The sequence below is a fragment of the Gallus gallus genome, chromosome 7 (genome assembly GCF_016699485.2).
Source record: "Gallus gallus isolate bGalGal1 chromosome 7, bGalGal1.mat.broiler.GRCg7b, whole genome shotgun sequence".
NCBI lineage: Eukaryota > Metazoa > Chordata > Aves > Galliformes > Phasianidae > Gallus > Gallus gallus.
In genome coordinates, this window is record NC_052538.1 from 783,634 (window position 1) to 807,613 (window position 23,980).

At 39.0% G+C, this 23,980-nt stretch overlaps 1 protein-coding gene and 1 long non-coding RNA gene across 18 annotated transcripts in view; one reads left to right on the forward strand and one right to left on the reverse strand.

The window, feature by feature from the left end:
• The window catches only part of COL3A1 (collagen type III alpha 1 chain), a 133,977-nt gene extending 112,428 nt beyond the window's left edge, over nt 1-21,549 (reverse strand). For 11 of the 17 annotated variants that reach the window (XM_040703363.2, XM_046943512.1, XM_046943509.1 and 8 more), the window contains exons 1-2: nt 1,326-1,487; nt 659-760 (exon numbers count right to left, since the gene is read on the reverse strand). The gene's annotated coding sequence lies outside the window, so the exon portion shown is untranslated. Of the gene's footprint in view, nt 1-631; nt 761-1,325; nt 1,488-13,168; nt 13,249-21,450 lie in introns of those variants that run through there. The other 6 variants (XM_046943518.1, XM_046943514.1, XM_046943507.1 and 3 more) reach the window with 4 other exon arrangements.
• LOC121111310 lies at nt 718-19,511 on the forward strand. Its single transcript, XR_005861607.2, has 2 exons — nt 718-2,318; nt 13,912-19,511. It is a non-coding gene; the product is annotated as an uncharacterized LOC121111310 (long non-coding RNA).
• Nucleotides 21,550-23,980: the final 2,431 nt, after the last annotated feature.

Here is a 23,980-nt window from a genome sequence, read left to right on the forward strand (position 1 = left end):
AAAGACCTACAAGATCATCCAGTCCAGCCGTCTACCTATCACCAATAGTTCTCGCTAAACCACATCCCTCAGCACAACGCCTAAACGTTCCTTGAAGACCTCCAGGGTTGGTGGCTTCACCACCACCCTGGGCAGCCCATTCCAGTGCCTGACCGCTCTTTTGGAGAAGCAGTATTTCTTAATGCTCACCCTGAATCTGCCCTGGTGCAATTTAAGGCCTTTCCCTCTAGTCCCATCACTAGTGACAGCAGAGAAGAGGTCAATCCCCAGCTCACTACAACCTCCCTTCAGGTAATTATAGGGAGTGATAAGGTCTCCCCAGAGCCTCCTCTTCTCCAGCATCAAGGCCTTCTCCATTTCTCACTCTGCCCCACAGCTAGGAGTCTGAGGGTGGGCAAGAGGCTGGGAAGGGAAAGCTAGCCCAAACTAACCAAAGAGATGCTCCACACCATATTATATCACACATACAGTAAAATATAGGATCAAAGTGTGAGGAACAGTCTTTCCCAAGTAGCTGTTACTCAAAGATTGTCTAAGCATTGGTTTGGTGGAAAGAAATGGTGAGCAATTACCATTGCATAATTTTCTCCCCCATTCTTACTTCTTTTTCTCTCCCCTTTAATTTACTGACTTTTTTTTTTTTTTAATCTTGACTCACGACTTCTATTTTGTGTCTGCCACTCCAGTTCTCTCCGCTGTCCTAACAAGGCAGGAAGCAAGCACATAGCATGTCTGGTTGTTCAGGGTCAGCCCACCTCTCCTGTATGTTCAAAGAAAGCAAAAGAATATTTTTGCATCCAGAACTTGTTGCCAAGTGGACAAATGCAATGCACAGCAAGTGCCAACACCTGGCAAGAGGCACCCTGCAACTCAACACTTTCAGCCATCTTTGCTTGCGCAGTGCTGTGACAAGCTCTTTGGTCCCACACAAGCTACCACTGCTCTGCTATGTATTACTTTTATGACTTCAGAGCATGCCACACACAGACTTACTAACCTAAATGCACCAGAGACACAGAGAAGAAAAAAAAATTGCGTCCATAATTCACATAGCCAGGCTGAAAAAAGCCCCTGAAGACACAACATCTTCCACTTTCATAGATGGACTTTTGTGGGGGAAACCATAAACACCACACCTTTTCCTTGCGGTCAGTGCTTTGCACTTTGCTAAATACACTGCTCTTCTACAACTTCTCCTCTCACACCCACGCGGGCACAGCCTGCAAAACATCCCGCTTGATTCTACGGGCAAGCAGAGACATGCTGGTTAACCCGCCCATCCCTATGGCACCATTCTGGAACTTGGACCCCCTAATTTCACTCACGCGAAGAACATCGACGCTCTGAGGCGATCAGCTCCGGCGCAGACACGTCCTGCAGCAGCGGGGAGAACTGCAGCGTATGTGGGGAAGTCCTGGAATCGAGGGGCCGCCAGGGTGAGCAGCCAGGACCCGCCAGCCCCCTGCGAGCCGCTGAGACCAGGCGGTGGCGGCCAGACGCAAGGGCGGGAAGTTTAAACGGCCTAACGGTCCTGTCTCCAACGGTCACTTTGAGGCGATCGGCTCCAGCGCCGCACACCTAGCAGGGGAGGCGGGGTCCCAACGCAAGGGGAGAGCTGCCACGAGCTTCCAGCAATCACGAGAGCAGCTGAGCAGGTGCGGGCAGGGTCAGGAGAACCGACAGTCGCTCTCACGCCTCAAAGAGCAGCTCCAGAGGGCGCGAGCATGCACGAGCACAGCACGTACAGGAACACAGCACGCTCGCAGCTTGCCCGCGTGGAGGGTGACAGGCAGCCTGCCTTCTCTCTTGAAAGAAACACGGGGAGCACCTGCTGCAACGGCCAAGCTGAGGTGGAAACCCAGACTGGGAGGCAAAGCCTTCCCTTCTCGGGCTGTTACAGACAGACCTCCCTGAGTGTGAAAGAAGCTAAGAAAGCTTCCAGCCCCGAGGAGGCAGACCGCAGAAACCTGCAGAGCGGACCTGCATCTCTGCTCAGAACAGAAGGAGGACCCCCTTGTCCACAAAGTACCCTCTAACAACAGACATGCTCTGGGGCTGGAAAAAGGAAAGGATGTGGGTAACAGCCAAGGCGGGGGAAGGGACAGACACAGTAAGCTGGTCCAACCAAGGACCAACTCTCCACACAGAGAGGCACTGAAGCATTCATTTGCCATCCAGATAATCTCTGTAGAGTGGTTTTCCACCTGCTGGTGACCTTCATTTGTGATATCAAGAAAAGATTAGAGTCCCTAGGAAAGCAAGAGGATGACTCTCCATTCCTGCTTTTTCGAGTCAAGACAAGGCTACTAGTATTTCAGGTAGGCACCGATGAGGCTGCAGGGAGAAGCCTGAGGGCTATCAAGAGGGACTTCAGGACATAGGAGTGGTTAGTTTGGGGAGTGGGAGTTCAGATGATGTTTTCCTCCACCTCTTCTGTAGCAGGGAAAGGTACTGAGAGAGTAGGAAGACCCACTTGATCAACTTGTGGTTAAGAGGATTTTGTCACTGGAGAAATTTTTCTGGCTTTTTTCCTGATCGTGGGGCAGTTTATTCAGCACCAGGCCAGCTGGCTGCAGATTAAGTTCACCTGGGTCAAAGGGGAAAAAGGATTCTGACCCAGGTGTTGTTGGGACTGATTGACAGGGCTCTAAAGTAGGTTTGGAGGGGGAAGGGGATAAAACCATGCTCATTGGAGATCAGCCTGGAAGCAGCACTTCAGGGTCAGAGGTGAGACTAATAGTCTAGATGAAGTACATCTGTACCATTATGTGCAGCACAAGCAACAAATGGGAGGAACTTGAAGCCATGGTGTGACAGGAGAGCTGTAACTTATTTGCCGTCACCAAAACATGGTGGGATCATTCTCATGACTGGAGCACTGCAATAGAGGACTATAAACTCTATAGGAGGGATAGGCGAGGAAGGAGGGGCTCTATATTGGAATAATAACATCGAGTCATTATAGGTAAGGATCAGGGGGAAGGCCAGTGAGGTTGACACCCTGGTGAGAGTCCGTTACAGACATGGAGATGTTTAAGGAAAGAGCAGGCACAATATTTAGAGACATAGTTCAGTAGGCAATAGTAGCTGCATATAAAATATATAGTTAATAACTAACAGAACTTTTTTGTGTGTGTGTTTTATTTAATTAAAACACATAAAAATGACAACCCCCCCCCCAGTAAAATAGCAGGTTAAACACGTACACTAATGCATGACAAATGGGAACTAAGCAGGAGATGGAAGCCATGGTGCAATTAGAAAAGTATGACCCAACTGCTATCATGGAAACCTGGTGGGACATATCACACAACTGTAACACTGCAATTGAGGGGTACAAGCTTTATAGAAGAAATAAGCAGAGAAGAGAGGGAGTGTTGCCCTCTATGTTAAGAAGTGGATAGATTGTTAATTGGAAGAGCTGCCTCTGAGAAACCATCAAGTTGAGAGCTTGTGGGTAAAAATTGGATTTAAATGGTCTTTAAAGTCCCTTCCAACCTAAGTCATTCTGTTTCTATGATATGTTGCTTCATTTCAATTGCAATCCATGTCTGCCTTTTAAGAATGAGCTTGAGAAAAAGTTGTGAGCAAGAATCAACGCCTCCGGAGCACAGCACCTTCTCGAATGTCTGCCTATCTTTACTCCTGATAGGACTTTGGCTGCAAATTCCCTGGAAACAGGTTTCCATCCTCCTTACTTGAGAGACAGGGTAATAAGATGAAAAACAAGCCTGTTTAGATAATATTTTAATAGGCACACTGACAGATATATTAAACAGTGGAGAAAGCATTGGTTGGATTCTCACACTGACCTTAAGCAAGAAAAGAACATGGCCTAACTATTCCAAATTAGTTCCTAAATCAAAAGTAAGAGCTAAGGACTACGGCTTAGAGGATTGGAATGTTCTAAATGCTATAGACCATCAGCTCATTAATTTCTACATCTTTCAAACAGAAATAATCAAAGTGGGAAGAAAACAAACATCCAGATTCTTTTCAGTCTCAGAATTCCTTTACATTCCAGCTGCACACCTTCAATGTAATTTCCCCCCAGCATACCTAAAGTGAATAGCCTATCTGAAGGACATTTCAGGAGGAGGAGGGTAGGCATTGCGACATCATTACCTCCTGTCATTGCATATCTGCCCCATCTTTTTCTCTAGTTCCTAGGCCTGCTGAGCATACCCTGAAGAGTTAGTTCACAAAGCACAATGGAGCCAGAGTAGGAAGTTAGAGCTGTAGACAAGTCATTGATGCCAGGAAACCACCTTCATCCCTCCTGATTTCTATGCTGCTAAACTCATGGGAGCCTATCAGAAAACATGGAGCATTTTTTCTTTAGTTTCCCCTGAATATCAAGGGTAGGCTGCAGAAGCTCATGTGAGAACTGTGTACCTCTCCCTTGAAGGAGTAGCTGTGTGTCTGGCAAGCTATGAACAGTCCCAACACAGATAACTGCTACTTTAAGCATGTGCAGTTTTTCACGCTGCTTTGTAGCCTCTGAATTAATATACTAAGGCTGCTCTCAATCGTGGTACTTTCAGCTTTCTAATGCTAGATCGAAAGCTTTTACTTCAATAATAAAAGCAAAGGACAATGCAGTCTGAACTATGATTAAGACTTCATGCACATAAAATAATTGCTATTGAGTGCAACTCCACTTTGCTCTGATTGGTGTCTTAAAGTAAGGAAGAGTGAGGAAGCAGGGAGACGGTACTTAGGAAACAGTGTGTTTTCTCCCTTCTGCTTCTTGGAGTTTCTAGGCACTAATAGCATTCTTATTGAGCTCATGTATTTTTACTCAGGGTCTTAAATTTTATAGCCTGAAGTAGAAGCTTCTAAGGGCAGTGCACATTTTAAAATTATTTTAGCATTAACAGTTATTTTTGGATGTGTTTGAGAGAAAGAATTAAATCAGAATAGCAGACAGCCTTTATTAAATCCATATATTTATATATCTCTGCATTGAATTGTGCCAGTATTTAGTGCATCTCACCTACTTTCTCGTTCTATTTATACTAGTGCGGATGTAAATTTTATTGCAGCAAGTACATATTTTTCTTTAGACAGCTGGAAGGTTTTTTTGGTTTGTTTTAAGTCAGAATTGGTCACTGTATAAAACCAAAAATGATTTCAGTAACATTTGTTACAAAGAACTCTATGGTGGTCATCTGTGAGTCATTGAATACCAATTTGAAACAAAAGGGTAGGTTCTCCCATTCACTGTGGGATTCTAAACTTCTGGGTCAAAAAAAAAAAAAAATTAAAATGTAGGAAGATTCCGCAGTGTTCTCTATTAGCCCCAAAACCATAATCTGTTATTTAATGAATATTCAAATAGATGCAACACTGAAAAGAAACTAATCAAGAAGGCAGCAGAGATACATAGCGCAGACATACAGGTCCAGGCACAGCAAATACTTCTACTTGCCATACATTTTAATAATGAACTGAATTAATAAAGCATTTCCTTTCAGTGTATGTACTGCCTTACATTCTTACAAAGAATCAGGATCAGTCATTTTCTAGATAGTTCTAAGATATGCATGAATGTAAGTATGCAGAATGAAAATAGCAAGAACACCACAGGAAAGAGAATCAAACACAGAAGTGAAAACTAATGGCAGTCGGCACCAGGAAAAGAAAAAGTTGCCTCCTCTTGAAAATGAACAGACACGTTGTACAGAAGGAATCCCTTAACACTGAGGGATTAACTGTGTTTCCATGGTTGTTGGAAATATGCTAGGAAAGCTTTGAGGGTAGAATAAGCACTGTTATGTGCTACCATTTTCAGAATTTACCACCTAATTTTAAGTCACACTTGAAAGCATGAATACACAATTTGTTTTTACCCCATTGCCTGATTAGTTAATGCTAGACTGCTTTATCCTTAGACAATTTGCTTTCCAAATAAGAGAATGGCAAATCTGCAGTGATTGTAGGCAGACAGCAACATGGGAAGCACTCTGCAAGACCCTCAGCTTCTTGGTGGAGCACACACACACAGTAGACCATGGAGGTAATATCTGAGATCTGGAAATTCTCACTAGCAGTAGTATATCAGCAATTTTTTTTTTTTTTAAACATATGTAACTTCATCTCCAGTAAAATATGCAGTAGTTTCCCTTTGAATTTAGCACAGTAGATTATCTAAGCCAGACTTGGGTAGAAGGAAAGACTTCATTCACTTCTATACTTGAAGGAATAAATCATCTTTTTGAGGACTTCTTCCTCTTCTGTGAATGAAAATAAAGGCATGTTCCAGTTCACCACTCTTATTGCTCAATATTTTCACTGATTTCACAAGAATGTATTGCTCAACTTCGTCTAAAGAAGCTGTGTGACCATTAGGTGATAAGGGAAAGCTTACGTGAATGTTCATCCATTGTAGTGATGACTGCATAACACTTTGATTTGCTTGTGTTGTATGAAGGCTTTCCACTGACCTTGGTGGGATTGGTCATTAATTTGCACATTTCAAATATGGTATCTGAAGACTAGCAAGAACATCCTGCAGCAGAAGAGTGATTTATCGGATACTCTTTATTTCAAAACCGTTTATAATTTCCTGGTATGAGCAATTTGGCATTGAAATCGGGGGATACAGGACAGAATGGAAAAACAGTTCATTTGTTATTAAAACTGCTGATTTGGAGAGATCTGCATTACTCATTTCTTGGTCAGATTGTATTTAGTGAAAGCAAAACAAACAGGACTGAGGCATTCACTATCTAAAAATACTTTTTTTTTTTTTTTTTTTTTTTCAATATTCTCTCATCTTTGCTTACCTTGGATAGGTTACTTTTCTTACTGATTTGATTCCATAAATAAAAGGATTCCACAAGCAAGGGAAGGCGAGAGGGAGGAACACGACTCCTTCCCTCTGAAACTGCTTCATTTTTTAATTTCTTTCATATCTACTTTATTATCGTGGGAACTTAAAAAAAAAAAAAAAAGGTGGAAAAAGGATCATTCGTTTCTGGGTTGATTACATGGCACTTCAGACATAAAAGATTCTATGTGCTATCATAAGGACAAACAAATAGCTGCCTACAGGTAGCAGAGTTGAAAAACTTTTAATTTGAACTTGCATTGGATAATTAAAGAGATGAAAATAATACTGTGAAAATGGGAGAACAAAACAGGAGAGGGGGCAGATTTTTATTTATTTATTTGGTAGAATACAGCCACCTTATTTTATTAGTGCATTATGACAGATTGTCGGTGCTGCTGTTGGTGTCCCTTCCCAGAAGAACACCACCCCCTTGACCAGCCAAGCTCACCACAGTATGAATAATGTATTTTTTTCCCCACATCTAGACATACTCGGATATTTTCCTTAAGGAGAAATAACATCAGAGGAGCAATGCACTATTTTTTAACCTGCAAATATTCTACAGTAGGAACCAAATGTTTAAGACTGGAAATACAATTCTGGATTTGCAGATGGGAAGAAAGAGTAATTGTAAAGCTGCCACAGCATCAGAAAGACAACAAATGTCTCCAAGGATAATGCATATATTAAAGCAGTTAGATAATCAAGTATGCTATAAGGATCATTAATTCCTGTGAAATAAAGGAAATAGACATCTAGCCCTCACAATTACAGTTGGTAAAAACCCGAAACAGTTTAGATGAAAATAAATACGAAGATAATTAAGTGCAGGTGGGACATCAAAACACATCCAAGTCATAACTGCATACTTTAAAAAGTAAACATGCTGAGCAACATTTAACAGTTTTAAATCCATCAGTAATATAGGCTAGTGGGCATTCTGGTCAGAACAGGCACTTGGCATCACCGCTATTCTGGTGATCCCAAACATTTATTCAGAGAGGGTCAAAGTTTTGGCAGAAGGACTTTGTCTTTGGAAAACAAAAGAATCACTGCTAAGACTTCTCTTGTTAAAAAGAAATAAAATTATAATTAAAAAAATTGGCTCTAGAAGTATGTACTAAGTTTCCTGAGCTGCTGATTCATCTTGGTGGAGTTCCATGCATGTGTTGAGACTTCCAAAAACATCTTTCCTGTGTATACAAGTCCTGGCCAACAGCACTGCTGAATCCAAACTTAAGCTGACGGCATTCAGAAGTGTTTTGCAGACCTGAAACATTGCACTACAAAAGCAGTACTGCAGAGTTGGTGCAGATGATGTGCTGTGCCCACATTACTACATGCCCTGCTCCTTCTATGACACCTTTGGAGCACCACGACCGACTTTTCTAAGATGCATTTCCTAATGTTTTTTCTAAAAGCCTTTGGAAAAGCCTTAGAGTGTGCTGATTCCATGCCACTACCCTGGGACAAAGACAAGCTTATTGTGCTGCTTTCAAGTTATAAGAAACTAACAGATAGTTCAGAGTAATCATCCCTGCTACACACACTGCAGCCAACCCAATATTATATCAATATATGTAAAATTTAAGAGCTCAGCTTTGCCCAGCTCTAGGAACTGGCAGGGTATCCTTGAAATTTCCTCTCCATTTTTTTTTTCCCCAGAATAACTGAGTATTTGCTGCTGCCAAGAGACCAGTGCTGGTACCTGCTTTTCAGATGCTATTTCATTTAGGCAGACACAGAGAAACCTTCCTTAAATACATCAATGAATAAAACTCTAAGTGTGGTAGATCTAAAAAGAACACAGAAACCAAAAAACTTAAAACACTGATGATAAAGAGCTGATATCAAAGAAAAATATTACATACTAAAGTTGTGCTACGTATGGATCTTGCAAGACTTCACTGTCTTTAAAAGACAGCTAAGAGTGCTACTTAAAGTCATACTAAGAAAAAGTGTATTTTCTTAATCATTCTCGGATGGTAGAATGCCAGCCTTAGAAATTTGATGTACAGGAAATTACCACCCTATTTCTATTTTTACATTGTACCCTAGTTACGTATTTGAGAGGGAGGTTTAAGTTGGTTCATTATTTTAATGTTATGAAAGTCTGAATTAAAACCACATTTGGCGATAGATGCAACTACATTTCTGTATTGAAAATTGTTAATCTGTAATGAGAACAAACGCTTGTAAGTAATATAGATTATAATCTACAGATCTTGTATAAAATGTTTGAGAGTGGAAAACAAGTTTGTCTCATTCTTAGAGGCAAAAATCACTTATTCCATTATTCAGGCTGTGCACTCTGGCCAGACCTAGCAGAACATACTTGCATCTGAATCACTGCACGCATAAAATCAGAGTTCCCAAAGTTTCTGCCTGCCAAGCTCTCTTCCATAGCTAATCCTTTCACAAAGGGCAGAGTTTTATAGGGGAAAACAAGATGCCCATCCTAAATCCAGTGCAGAACAGAAGGTTTAAGTAAGGAGTTTGTATACTTTTTCTTCCATGATTATCCTGGTACCAGACTTCAGTTTTGGTATAGGGCAGGGAGGCTGAGTTTAAGATATTCTCAATCATCAAGAAGAATCCTGAGATAGCTACTAAGTATTTATATTTCTACCAGTGATTCACTTTGGATTTAACCATTTAATTATTTAATAAATCTTTAAGGTGGTCAGTCTCTCTTAATATTCTTTTATTACCTGCCAACCCTTACTTTTTTTTTCCAAAAACTGCTTCAGCAAATTACTCCAGATTTCTCAGGCACTAAAAAAAACATTTGTGCTGACTTAAACTGACTTAGAAAAAATGTTCTGTAAAGTTGTACGGCATCAACCTGTCCAACCAAGAGCAGAGAAAATTACGTTGGGAGTACTGCACTACAGTGTCAACTTGCTTTGGTTGCTTCCAGTTAAAAGAAAAAAAGAAAAAAAAAAGGGAAAAAAAAGAAGTGATGTGTAATAATACGATCAAGTTGTATTTTGACTGTTCTCCCATTTCACAAAAGCAAATAAAAGTAAAAACAAATGCCATACTCTAAACAGCTTGCAATTTCTAGTAACTGGAGATTTCAGTAGTGTCCCCCTTATTTTCATCCATCTCTTCCTAAAATGTCATATCAGACTGCCAAATGATTTTCCTTATATTCTCATGATCTGATGTTTTATGAATAGGTCATCACTACAGCACTTCTTTTATCTTATGGTATAATTCTGTCTTGTGTTCTAATCTGACTTATTTTGTTGCATACTCCCTAATTCCCCATCATACGCGTCCGCTGAAATAAGGGACTCTTCATGCTTCCTGTTAATATGCATGCACGACTAAACAACTATAACAACTTCATTTCTGAGTCTAATCAACTACAAAAATTGACATTATAAAAACAAAAACCACTTATGATTATGATTAAGGTTTTAGCAGCAACCAAAATCAGATCCATCTACTCCATAAGCCACCATTAACCATTAACAAGAGAAGCGTAAGGATAACCATTCTAAATTTTTGAATCTTACCTTAAAATATAAAAAATTTGCATACCATAATTTTACCACAGATCATCTTCTCATGTTTACAGCAGTATTGCTTCAGTCATATTAAAGCAGAATTGACATTTTTACTCTGTTTTTCTGGATGCAGTCTACAACTTGATTTTGGCACCCTTGTTTTTCATACAACTAACCCAGCCAGAATGTTATGTGAACACAATATTTTAAATGTATTTCACTTAACTAAAAGAAACTAGGTCTTTTTGTGCAAGTCTTAATATTTATTTAGGCTGCATTTTTATTCCCTATACCTAAGAATACTTAATTACTTGGACTGCCTACATTTAACCTTCTGTCCCTTGGCTGTTTTTCTTACTTGGAAATACCCTACTAAGACATCTGGGCTTGTGGCAATTGCTCTAGCCATCTCATCTACATAGATAAATTCAGATTTTGTAATTTTTTGGTGGCAGAGGATTACAACTGTCTGATGTTTTTTCTCCTTAAATTAATAGACAACTTCAGTATTCTTTTAGTCTTGCAGCCAGGAGATCAAAGAAAGGGAGCTCCTGAATAGGTGAATGCAGTGTTTTAGATTGAATCATAGAATCATTTTGGTTAGAGAAGATCTTTGGAGTCATCAAGTTAAACCATTAATTAGCACTGCCAGGTCAATCACTAAATCATGTCCCTAAGCACTACATCTACACATCACTTAAATACCTCCAGGGATGATGACTCAACTACTTCCCTGGGCAGCCTTTTTCAATGCTTGACATCCCTCCCTGTGAAGAAGTTTTCCTTGATATCAAACATAAACCTCCTTTGGTGCGATTTCAGGCCATTTCCTCTTGTCTTTGCTGAGTATCTCGTTGCTTGGAAAATGAGAGGCTAATAACCCCAGTTCCCTCAACCTCTCTTCATGACTTGTTATCTAGATCCTTTACCATTTTGTTACCCTTCTTTGTACATGCCCCACTACCTCAATGTCTATCTTATAGAGAAGGGCCCAAAACTGAACACGGTATTTGAGGTGCAGCCTCACCAGAGCCAAGTACAGATCACAATCAGTTTCCCAGTCCTCTTAGCCACACTGTTTCTGACACAGGCCAGGCTGCTATTGGGGAACACTGTTGGCTCATGTTCAGCCACCTGTCGACCAGCATCTCAAGGTCCTTTTCTGACTGGCTACTTTCCAGTCACTCTTCCCCCAGCCTGTAGCACTGCAAGTGGTTGTTGCAATCCTGGTGCAGGACCCTGCCCTTAGCCTTCTTGAACCTAATACAACAGGTCTCAGCTCATTGGTTCAACTTACCTGGATACCCCTGCATAGTCTTCCTACCCTCAAGCAGATGAACATGCCCACATAACACGGTACTATCTACAGACTTCCTGAGAGCATACTTGATCCCCTCACCCAGACCCCTGGTAAAGATATTATGCAGAATTGGTCCAAATACCAAGCCCTGGGGAATACTACTTGTGATTGGCCTCCAACTATATATAAGTCCATTTACCACAAATCTTTGAGCCCAGCCACCCATCCATTTTCTCTTCCAGCAAACTGTATACTTGTCTAAGCCACGAGTAGCCAGTTTCTCCTGGAGAATGCTGTGAGAAAAAGTGTCAAAAGCTTTACTAAGGTCCAACTAGTCATCCTTCATGGCCTTTTCCCTAATCCACTAAGATGATCACCTTGTCATACAAGGAGATCAGCTTAGTCAAGCAGACCTGCCTTTCACAAACCTATGTTGGCTGGATCTGGTCACCTTGTTGTCCCATAAATGCTGCATAATAGCACTCAAAGTGATCTGCTCCATAACCTTCCCCAGCACTGAAGTCAGACTGACAAGCCTGTGGCAACATCTGGGACCTCCCCAGATAGCTAGAACAGCTGGTAAACAGTACTGTGTTTTGATGAGCACTTTACTAGCTCCTTCAGTGCCCTTGAGTGGATCTCATCCAGCCCCATAGACTTGCGTGCATTTAAGTGTCACAGCAGGTTGCTAACCATTTCCTTTTTAATTATGAGGGCTTCATTCTGCTCCCATCCCTATCTTACAGCACGTTCCTCAGTATTTATTGTCACTTATTTCTTCAGTGTGAAAGTTGGGAATCTTTCCTTGTAAAGCAGAACAGAGCAGGACAGGTCACTGTATGATGTTTAACTGAGGACTGAATGCTAACCATCAAAAACAGGTTTTGCTCCAGTTTACCAAAACCAGGATGTAACAGACCAGAACGAGTTTACTCCTGTGGAAGAAACAAGGTCAGGCAGAGCACACCTCCACCGATTTGGGAATATAAACACACATCTGGAGTTAAACTGCATCAAAATCCACCTAAAAATCATGCTCTCCAACCACATACTTCTTTAAAGTGTTGTATGAAATAAATACAAATGGATAGAACATGCTTTTACTTAACAGTATTTCAGTGGCAGTTTCTCCTGTGATTAAAGAAGTTTGCCAATAAAAAATAAGAGCAAATGACAGGACAAGCAAGGATGTTCACTAAATAGTACAGGTTTGTAAAGAATTATGTAGAAGAGACTTAGCACGGTAGAAAAAAAAATAAAACATAATATGCTCCATCGCTCTATTTAAAAAAGAAGACACGTTTTATTTAAAATTACAAATTACACTAGTGCTGTTAAGCATAAAGTGCAAGTAATTCACAGAAAATAAAGGTTCATTACAGGAAAGTAAGCTAACTGTCATCTACCAATACCAAGTCACCCAAACTCTTAGCATATTTAACACAAGAGAAGCTAGTTCACTCACCGGGACTAATTCATAAATTAATCTACTCTCATTTGGTATAGAAACAGAATTACCTCACTTCTCAAGGATCCAAAGCATGGCTGAGGTCAAGGACAATGCAGTTATCTGTCAGTCTGACTTGATGCAAGGTTACCTAAAAAATTGATACTTGGCTTAGGCTCAGTTGAAAAAGACACTTAAGTAAATTTCAAGTATAAGAACAAACACTTAACACCTAGCTTGGACATTAAAGGGGATCACCTAAATACTGCCTCAAGATTATATTAAAAAAATAATGTTTCTTAATAAGACAAAACAATAAACAAGATAACTCTTTTTAAACAGAACCTAATGAACAAAACCACCTGGCAGCTAGCCTCACACTCTGCTTCATAACTTTGCTGGAAAACAAATGCAATATTGATAGACCATCAGATGCTGCAGTGTCACTGGCATCCTGGATGACTCAACACCTTGAGCCACAGTTTAACCCAGACATTGTTCCCAAAGACTTTTGTCACTTATAGGAAACTCTGCTTTGCATCCTTTACTAGGACTTAATTATTAGATGTAGGTGTTCCAAATTGCAATAGGAATTTGTCATTTGGCTAACTTGTGAAAAGCCAGCCACAGAAATCTCCAGTGAAAATACTGTGCTGTGGAGCTCACAAAGAAATCTTCTGAACTCCATAAAACCATTTTTTTAAATGCTTCTTTCAGAGCTTTACTTTTCCAAGTTTAACAAAAGATTGATATAATTTGCCTGATACATGCTGTATTCAACAGAAGTCAAAAACTTCTGCTCTCTGTTTGGCAGGATGTTTCTGCAGTAGAGTGGTTTGTACATAAGAGGAATGAATACTACTGTGCTGCAACAAGAACAGAAAGTCCAGAAATCCCACTTTGAAGGACTCTGCACACAAAGAAGAAACTGCCTAAGGAGGACAAGTGGCGACTCAGGTAAGCCAAAACCAAATGATTAATGAGTGAAACATGCAAAATAAATTGTATTCCTCCTGGCAACCACAGCAGACCAACCAACTATGTTCTCTCAAGAAACACACATTAAAAAAAATGCAAAGAAAGTTCTTCCCACCACACCACTTGAGTCCAAAAGCAGACATGAGGAAAGAGGACTCTCCAGTGAATGTGAGTTTCTAGGAACATCCCACAGTTGCCTTTCGTAATTTACAGGATAGTGCTTTTCTAAAGTCTTGTTGAGGTTTTCCAAATCTGTCCTTCAAAGCATGCTGCATTGTTGCCTTTGTTTTTAAGTCAGAAACAGGTAAGTTCTGGAGGGACAGAGAAAACCTTCAAGAGATAATCACAGAGGTTTGCAGTGTAAGAAAAACGTTAATACGAATACAGACTACATTGAGCATTCCCATGAAAAACACACAGTTCAAGTAAGGCTCATCCAGTTTGGGCTCATAGGATAAAAGCAAGGCTTGAGTTGCTTCATATTTCTGGGCTTCCAAATGCCCTCCTTCACTCCCTATCCCACCATTCCAAGTTCATCTGAAAAGCAGATATTTTTCCAACATTTAATGTCCCTGCAAATAAAATGATCTTGATACTGGAGTGAGTACATATACTGTAAGGAGATTTTGGCAAACCTTCTACTGTCTGGGTCTTGTTAAACTCCTACTGACACTCATGCACGCATTATACAAAGGAACACAGAAGGTCAGGTGCATTTTTAAACAAAAGCAATGCCAAAGTTTCTTTTAGATAAATTTATGACCAATAGTTTACATGCATTATTAATTTGTTGAGCATTTTCTCAGAATTCTTGGAATTAAATGTCAGTTATATAAATTTAAAAAAAGTTTGCGTTTACACAGCAGAGGATTCAGACAAATGACTCAATGCTACAGAGGCATTCCTGAGACTCATTACTCCAAGGATTTTAAGGACAAGATCATCTTGTTTCTTGAGTGTTCTTTGGCAGCAGAAATCTACAGACTCAATTTTTTTTTTCCTTGAAAATTCACCAGTTTTTCATGCTTGAACATCTAGTATAGATGTTGCTCCAAGAAAAAGCTTCCTCCTACATGCCAGATTAAAACAATTTTGATCCAGTTTGTACACCTTTATTCTTGTGCAAATCTTCACCGTGGAAAAAGAGTCCTCTAGCAAATAGCTGGAAACAACAGTAAAGACTCTCTCAGTTTTCATCTTTGTAGCTGAAGCAGACCTTCCCCCCCACTCCCTTAGCCCGTCTGCTGTGATATCCAATGCTAATTTCTCAGTGTGGACTTACTCTATCTGGAACAAGCCTATTTGGACAGCACGAGATGCATGTATTCTGATGCCTGCTGCCTGCGTCCTGCAGTTCTAAATCACAAGGTCCTTGAGAAAATTCTCTCAGAGAGATGCAGTGTTATGTCCAGAGCTCATGAAGTGAAAAAATAAATACCTCAGGTAATTTTTACAGAAGGCATATAGTAGGATTGTAGGGAGTGCACTGAAAATAGTTTGCATATGTCAGGAAGAATTAAATGTGCCTTCAATTTCTTGTTATTGTGCTAAGCAGGAGACACCTTTAACAATCCAGAGCTACCACAGTTTGACCAATATGATTATTTTGTAGTAGTACATCAATGATTTTTACAAAGAAATTAGACGAGCTAATAAGGTACATTTAAGATTCTCTCCCCTTATGCTGAAGAAAAAATTTATGAGAAAAACAAAGCTGCCGCCGCCACCACCACCAAAATGTAATGCACACTAGCAGACGGTCTTATGAAAAAAAAAAAAAAAAAAAATCAGGACAGGTGTCCTAGAAGAGCACCTGCCCTTTCTTTAAAGATTCCAAGTTTTTTTTTTTTAAAAAAAAAAAGAAAGAAAAGAAAAGAGACCGTAGGTAAAGTATTCTTATTGTATTGTCTTGATATTTCATTACAGCTATAGAAATATCTGCATAGAAAGTACAGTTCTTAAGTATCAGCTTCCAGGTAAATGACATTTCTAGAATCACAGAAATTTTTAGGTTGGAAAAGACTCTAAGACTATCAAGCCCAATCATCCATTTAACTCTATCAAGTCCACCACTAAACCACATCCCTAAGCACTAATCCACAAATACCCCCAGGGATGGAGACCCCACCACCTCCCTGGGCATCCTGTTACAATGCCTAACCATGCTATTTTGTGAAGTAATCATTTCTGATATCCAACCTAAACCTTCCCTAGCATATATTGAGGCAGTTTCCTTGTGTTCTACCACTTGTCACCTGATAAAAGGGAGACTCCTCACTAAAACCTCCTTTCGGATAGCTGTAGAAAGCAATGAAGTCTCCTCTCAGCCTCCTTTTCTCCAAATTAAACAACCTCAGTTCCCTCAGCTGTTTCTCATGTCTTTTTCCTATTCCCTTAACCAGCTTTGTTGCTCTTCTCTGAACCAGTCTTATCCTTTATTAGTGTTACACTACTGATTCCCCCCACAGTATGCTCTAGACAAAAGGGCACATGTAGTAGATGATAAATGAAAGCAGTTGTTTCTTAAAGACAAATTAGTACAGCAGCAGCAGAGCTTTGAAGTTTCTCATCAAATCGTCATCGTATTCTCACAGGAATGTCTCAAAGGGATAAACCAGGCCTTTAAAATAGCAGCAAAGTGCATGCGTGAAATCCTGTTTTCATGTCAGTGGAAATTTGTTTGCTTTTTTTATTCACTTCACTAACTCCAGAGGCTGCATCTTTAAGCATGCATTTCATCTGATAATCTGTGTTGATTCAATAAAAACGTTTAAAATAGTGAATGCTCTCAAGGGCAGGCACAGCATCCTAGAGATTCTAAATCACCATTATAAATAGCTTGCCTCTAACACTGAGACTTTGCCTAAATAGAAACACTTACTAACTTCAGGCAGATCACTAAGGGGTTAAAATTAAATGTGTGGAGACACTTGCTGTTAGGTGTCCCCACACTTTAAAAGGTAGTCAGCCTTTAACTTCTTTTAGGCGAAGGATGTTAAGCAACAGCAAATTTAAGTCAGTGTGTACTTTTGGTAAGAGCCCATGTGTTTAGAAGCAAGGGAGGAAAAAAAAATAGTTATTTTAAAATAATAATAATAATAATAAAAATCTCTTGGAATTGCCTGCTTAGTTCTAATTCAGAAAAGACTCAATTCAACAGATTACCCTTAGCACCCTAGTAGGACATTAATTTCTCAGCAGTAAAAATGTGTCAGATCTATTAATGTAAGGAACAAGATTTGACATTTTTTGTCTCCCAGAACTGAGATGCTTTGAATCAATAGTTCTTCAGATCTGACACGCCAGGAGACAAAAATGTGATTGTAGAGGATGCTGTAGCTATGAATAACATTACAGTGAAGTATTGAATGGAAGGGAAAGTATACCTAAAACTTAAAACATGGTATCCTGGTGAAACATTACTTAAGTTTTGTTACAAAAATCTATTATTATTATGAACAGTAACTTCTCCCTATGTACTTCAGGGTTTTACTGCATTTGGAAAAAAAAAAAAAGTACAGAATTTTGTCGCTGTTCTGACTCCAAGACAAAACTAAGCAGTACCCAAACAAACAAGAAACACTGAGAACTGTGAGCCTGTTTTTTTTCTTCTGCAAACTGATGCCTTCTGTTTCAAATCTTGGACAGAAAATGCTGATATCAGAATGTTCCGAAGATCTACCCACTAGAAAGCCAAGGTTTTAAGGACTTGATTTGCAAGAGAAGGCAGGAGTTTAGGACTTCATGTGAACCAACAAAGTTTGGCAATAACAACTTGCAATGTATGGAATCACTTCCAGGAGATATTAAAGAAAAACATTTGCTATTTGCACACCTGACTGTTCTCCAAATGAGGAGAGCTCATTAAGAAGCCTGCTGAAGTTCTACATTGGCTACTCCAAAAGTAATGCCTTCTATGTTATTATATTGGCACGACAGTAGAAGTTGAACCTTCCTACCAATATTCCGTTACATTTTGTTGCTGTGACAGAAGCATTAGAGGGGCAGCCTGACAAAATGGCATCTGACATGAAAGTGCATATGAAACAAAGGTCTGTCATTTAATTCTTCTATGTGGAAAAAACTGCACCTATTGACTTTCACTGACACTTGCTGAATGCCTATGGAGACCAATCAGTGGATGTGAGCACAGCGAGGTGGAGACTTCTTAATTTGAAGTTGAAATTAAAAAAAATAAAAAATAACTGAATTATGGCCTCTAAACTAGCTACAGAGGCTGTTTACAAACAGACATTTTCCTTTTATGAAGCTATCTTTGATATATTTTAGGTTAAGTTGTATTTACTGGGTTTAGTCCTCTTAAAACTATTTCAAGATCTAATACTTTAATGTCTGTGATGAGGAGATAAGATTGCAAACACTATGTCCAAGAGAAAGAAAAAGCTGAACTTCAAATCAGCCCATCTGATATCAGTCTGGAGAAACACATCACATGAGTAGTAGAGACATAAAGCTACTGTGTCTTTTTCCCCCTCAAAAGAGATGTTTTTTGCCCTCTGAGTCACAAAAGCAGCTGAAGCACTAAGTTCACTCCTCACAGCATTGGAAAAAATGAGAAGATGGATAAGAAGCACTACATTTTGACTTAAGAAAAAGGATTTTTTTTTTTTAATGTCAACAATACACAATGTCAAGAAATTTTTAGTACCAACTGGTGTCTGCTAAAGCTATTTATCTGTGTTTGCCTTCCTCCTAGAATGTATCAGTCTTTTTTTTGTTGTTGTTTTTTAATCCTCATGATAGTGTTGAGAAAGAATGATCAGATTTTGCAACTCAAGTTGCACAAGCAGACCTATGTGGTTACAATCTTATGAGAGAGAGGTATGAGAAGTCAATACCTCAAGACTGCAACTAATTTAAACTCCAGATGACTCTAAACACTAGTCTGGTATCTTATCTCTTTCAGCAGAAAGTATGTCAGTCTGCAATGTCAATCTCCTGGTGCTGCAACTGTAGAATGAAATCCTTACATCGACATCATTGAAAACTAAAAACTCAGTCTATTTCAATGTCAATATTACACAATACCATTCTTTCATTATCTTAGAAGAACAAAAATATTTAAAATTATATCCAATTTGAACTCCCTTTCTGCGTATTTTGGCTGCAGTAAAAAGCAAATAAAGCATTCCTTTTCTGTTGTTTTCAGTAAAAAAAAAAATATTTGTTCTATAGTTCTCCACATCAGAGCCTATTGTTACAATAGCAACAGCAAAAGAAAGAAAACGCTACATTACATTTACAGTTGACATAATAACACAAGTAATACTTGTAAAAGAAAAAAAAACAAAACAGTCAAACATCATGTAGACTGTATCATCTATCACCCTATTCCCTCAGGACTCTGGTAAGGATCTTGTACTTTTTTTTCCAAAATTAAGGTGCTTGTTTTTTTTTTTTTTTTTTTTTTTTAAATCCAACATCTGTCCAAATAAATAAATAAATGTTTTCCTCCCTTTGAGGGAATCTGCCTGTCCCACCTTACCTTAGCATCATCTGAAATTAGAGATGCATTTCTAAATTCAAGAGACTGTACACTAGGAGTGATAGACAACACAATTTTTTTTCCAGTGGGCTTTGACTTCTACAGACACTACACACTGCAGAAAATTCAAGTTGATGTGCCTTTTGAGATCATGTATACAAATGTGACTGTAGATTATTAAATAATTAAAAAAAAAAGAACAACAAAAAACCCACAACCCTATTCCTTAAGTAAGGTGATAAAGAAGTAGAAACTTGAATTTTTTTTTTAATTATATTTTCCAAGGTGCTTGAGGTTCTGCAACTCTCCAGCTGTGACTTTTTGAGCCAAAACCTCTTTCCCAGCCCCTTAATTTCAGAGAACACTGTCATCAGCTACAAGGCTGACTTCACTTTAGAAGTCACTCACATTTATAACAAAGTCGCAGATAAATTTAGTGCCTCTGCTGTATTTTGATCTCAGATCTTCTACTGACAAGAACAAGGCAATTTAAAGTTGATTGCATAAATCCCAATTACTGCCAGAACAAGTTAGTGCCAACTGCACCATTTGATCACGATGTATTCTTGCATTTGACAGCTACTGCAAGTTAACTGCAATATCAGCTGCAATTTTCAGATATTCTCAAATAATCATGACTACCATGTTTCTTATTTTATTGAGGTATTTGCATCCTCCTTACTAATGAGGCAAACACCACCCTCCACCTACACACCCCTGAGATTTTTAGGATGATGGCATTTGCTGTGCAGACACTCACTTCTCTACAGAGAGGATAGTTGGGATAAAACTAGACATTATTTCCTCCCCTTGCGCAATTCATTTATAACTGAACTAAAATTCCTATAAATTTTAAAGCACTTATTATGCTTCAAGTCAGTTTCAGTTTGCATACAAGACTCTTATCCATATTTTTTTCTCATTGCATGAAGGGTTGAAAGCTGAACTACAGCACAACAGCAACAGTAGTAGCACAACAAGCATCGCATTCACTGGTTCTAGCTTAAGAATTTGTCTGACTTGATATCAAGAAGAAAAAAAAAATGCCACTAAGCTTAGTGTTTTTCTTCTTCTGAAGAAGAAGAAAGCATTTTTCTTTTCTGTATATAGCAAGAGAATTCAGAAAATATTAGAAAACTAATAACTGAAGGGAAAAAGTTATCCATGATTGATCTGAATGTATTCTCATGAAGAAACAAAAGACCCATTATTTTTCAGAACTCCTGAGCCTTGTGTGCAAAGTTCATCAGTTTGCTTTTGACTTCATTCTCTCAACTCTGATTCCTGCTAATGACTGTCCCTGTGTTATACTCAATAGATGATTAATTGTCTGCTTGCCAAAATATTCCACAGAGGATTATGGTACACATTACAACACTAACTTCGGCACCAGCTTACTCATGCGCAAGTACTCCCAGAGCTTCTCTATCTTCTATGCAACATTCTTGTAGGCTAGCACAAACCTCATCTCTCCGAACATTAACAGAGACACAGAAGCCTTCAGAAAACATAGTTAAGTGTTGTGGCACTGTTCTGTGGTCATAAGTAAGAATTGCACATATGATTATAAAGTTGCAGTATATTTTTTTTCTGTATAGAAGGATATAATGTAACTTGGCTGAACATAGAGACTTGATTGTGCACAGGGACAACCTCCTTTTTCTAAGGGATGAAGTTGTTAATGGAAGATTCCTGAAGGGCTTAGAGGCTTATAGAACCCACATCATACCAGAAACATCATCCTAGTGACTGAGATACGCCATTCCTAGCCACCATCATGTTTAATGTCACCCTAGTAAGTTTTAAACCACAACCACAGCAAAAATGGATGGCAAATTATAAAAATCAATGCAAAGAAATAAACGTTACCTCTCAAAGCCAGAGCCAAATTAAACAGAGCAAGCCTTACTTCATACTTCCTGACCTCCAGTTCTCTCTTTCTAGGATCAAAGCCATCCTCTTAGCCCCAGTCCCTCTCTTCCCTGGCAGAGGGCCCTGATTGCTTGATAGATCCCAGCTGCTTTTATCTCCACTCCTCTTAACTCCTTTCTTACTAGCAGGAGGGCACACACAGTTGGCAGACTTGAAACCAGTATCCTTGCAATCTGCAGAAGAGAAATACGTATCAGAGTGAAAGTATGAATTAATTTTAAAAAAGTTTAAAAATATTTCTGTGCAATTGGACCCCTCTAAAGCCTAAGAGGTAAAAATCTCTGAGTAGTGTTTTACATAAATCTGGATAGAGGGAACACACTGGCTTCAACCAGAAGCCAGAATTTTATTCAGCAGATATTTTTCCTTCTTTGTCCCCAACATGCCCTAGCACTATTATTCATAGAAGAGATGATTTGTCTATCCCACCCCTTACTTCACTGTTCCTCCCCTAGCAATGAGGAGAGAGGATTTTCTTGTTTCTCCTTTCCCAGGCTTAATGGTTCGAGATTCTGTGCAGCGTAACCAGGCAAAAAAAAAAAAAAGAAAAATAATGACAACAAAAAAGACCCAATAATTAAGAGTTGCTGATGTACGTGTCATGTGAAGAGAAAACATGATGCAGACTATCTGATGTGGATATACCAGTGAACTGTTTTCCTTGGTATCAGTAAGCTTGTACCACAGTCAACATTCTGTTTCACTGCAGACCTGCGTGCTTTTGAGGGCTACTGACTATGGTGGGGTTACACAGAGTTTAAAGTCAGCAATTTGGGCACAAGCGTAGTATTGACTACAACAGCTTTTGGCAGTTCAAGTGAGAACTATTTGAGCAAGCTTCATTATTACATTAGTCACCGAGTAGGTGTTTGGTACTGCAAAATCTGTTCAGAGATGCACATTAGCTTTTATTTTGTCCATTTCTTCTTCCATGCCATCCATTATTTCCTTTGGAATTAGGAATAGAAACTGTTTTCACAAATTCGAAGGTGAGAAATCCAAGTACTCTGATTTTTTTAACAGGAAATTTAATTTTCTTCTGAAAACCTGGAGTAAAAGATTAGCATACTGAATTCCTGGAAACTATACTCTGTTGCTGAATTATTATAGATGTGTCTTATTACTTCTTAGATCCAGAATTCAAGTCATGGGAAACAGATTCCCAGCAAGGGGATCATTTCTGGAGAGAACTCCAGAGAGGTGGCTATATTCACTGTTAAAGACAGTTTTCAAGAAACTGCAACATTTTAAATATGATAAATTTTGCATTTAAATGACCATAGCATTTCAACAGTCAGATTCTTAGTAGCATAATTTTAGTTTTGCCTCAATATGTGACCATTTGTGCTGATAAATCTGGTAGATCAATTCTAATATAATGTAGTTTTGAATAACTCCATACTTTGCACCAGGACAGGTTTAAAAATTCAACTTTACTACAAAAGTGTGAATTTAATTATCTTTGTATTCTGCTGATTTTCGTTTGTTTGTTTCTTCCCTGTTACTGTGCCCTGATTATATATTTCATCTTATTATTAAACACAGATTAAAAAGCACATTTTTTTCTTTTGTTTTTGGAAGAATGCCATACAGTCCTATCAAATCAAAATGTCTAACTTTACTCTCAAGCAGAGCAAGCACATATTTTTTCAACATGGACAACAAAACCATTATCTGACATTCTTGTCCTATGTTCTGTATGTCAAAAAAGCTTCAGAGTAGTTGGATTTATTGGAGCAGCCCTTCTAGCATGATAACGTTATGGACATATTGTTATGTATCTTACTGCTGTAAGCATCATTGTTAGCTGAAAAGGAGTGCCTTGACCTGCAAAGTTTCGTTTGAAAGTAAGGAAATCTGCTTGACAACAAATGATTTCCTGCAGTAGGAATTCCCAAGAAAAAAATCATCTGTCACTGTAGAATATAAACAAGAACAAGGAAAGGGTGAAAAGAAACACAGACAAACTACTTTGCTTAAAATAAGCTCAAATGACCTTCTCACTGTGCCAATATCCAGCTCCACAATTTGGAGGTCATGCAATTTTTCCCCAGCTGAACTTGATCTACAACTGCTGCAAGAGCCCAACCTTCCTCCAGCTCAAGGGTCCTGCATGCTTTGCTGTTTTCTCCTTTCTTATACAGCAACATTACAGGATGCATAACTGCAATTTAAGGTGAAGAAAAGGTACAGTCTGATGTACAGAGGATCTCCTTGTATATTTCCATGTATATATACATTTTTGGATCTCTGTATCCATGCTACGCCTCATTCATTCTGTTGCTTTAGACCAGCTGCCTTTCTTCCTTGGTGTTTTAATCATGAATGCCTGTTTTTTTGGTTTTTTTTTTTCTTCCTCTTTTGTGGATTTCCCCTTTTCTAAGTGCCTCACAGTTGTTCTGCACATGAGAATAGGGAGTTACATAAAACAAAGCACAGGAAATATTCAGTGTATTAAATCCTATAC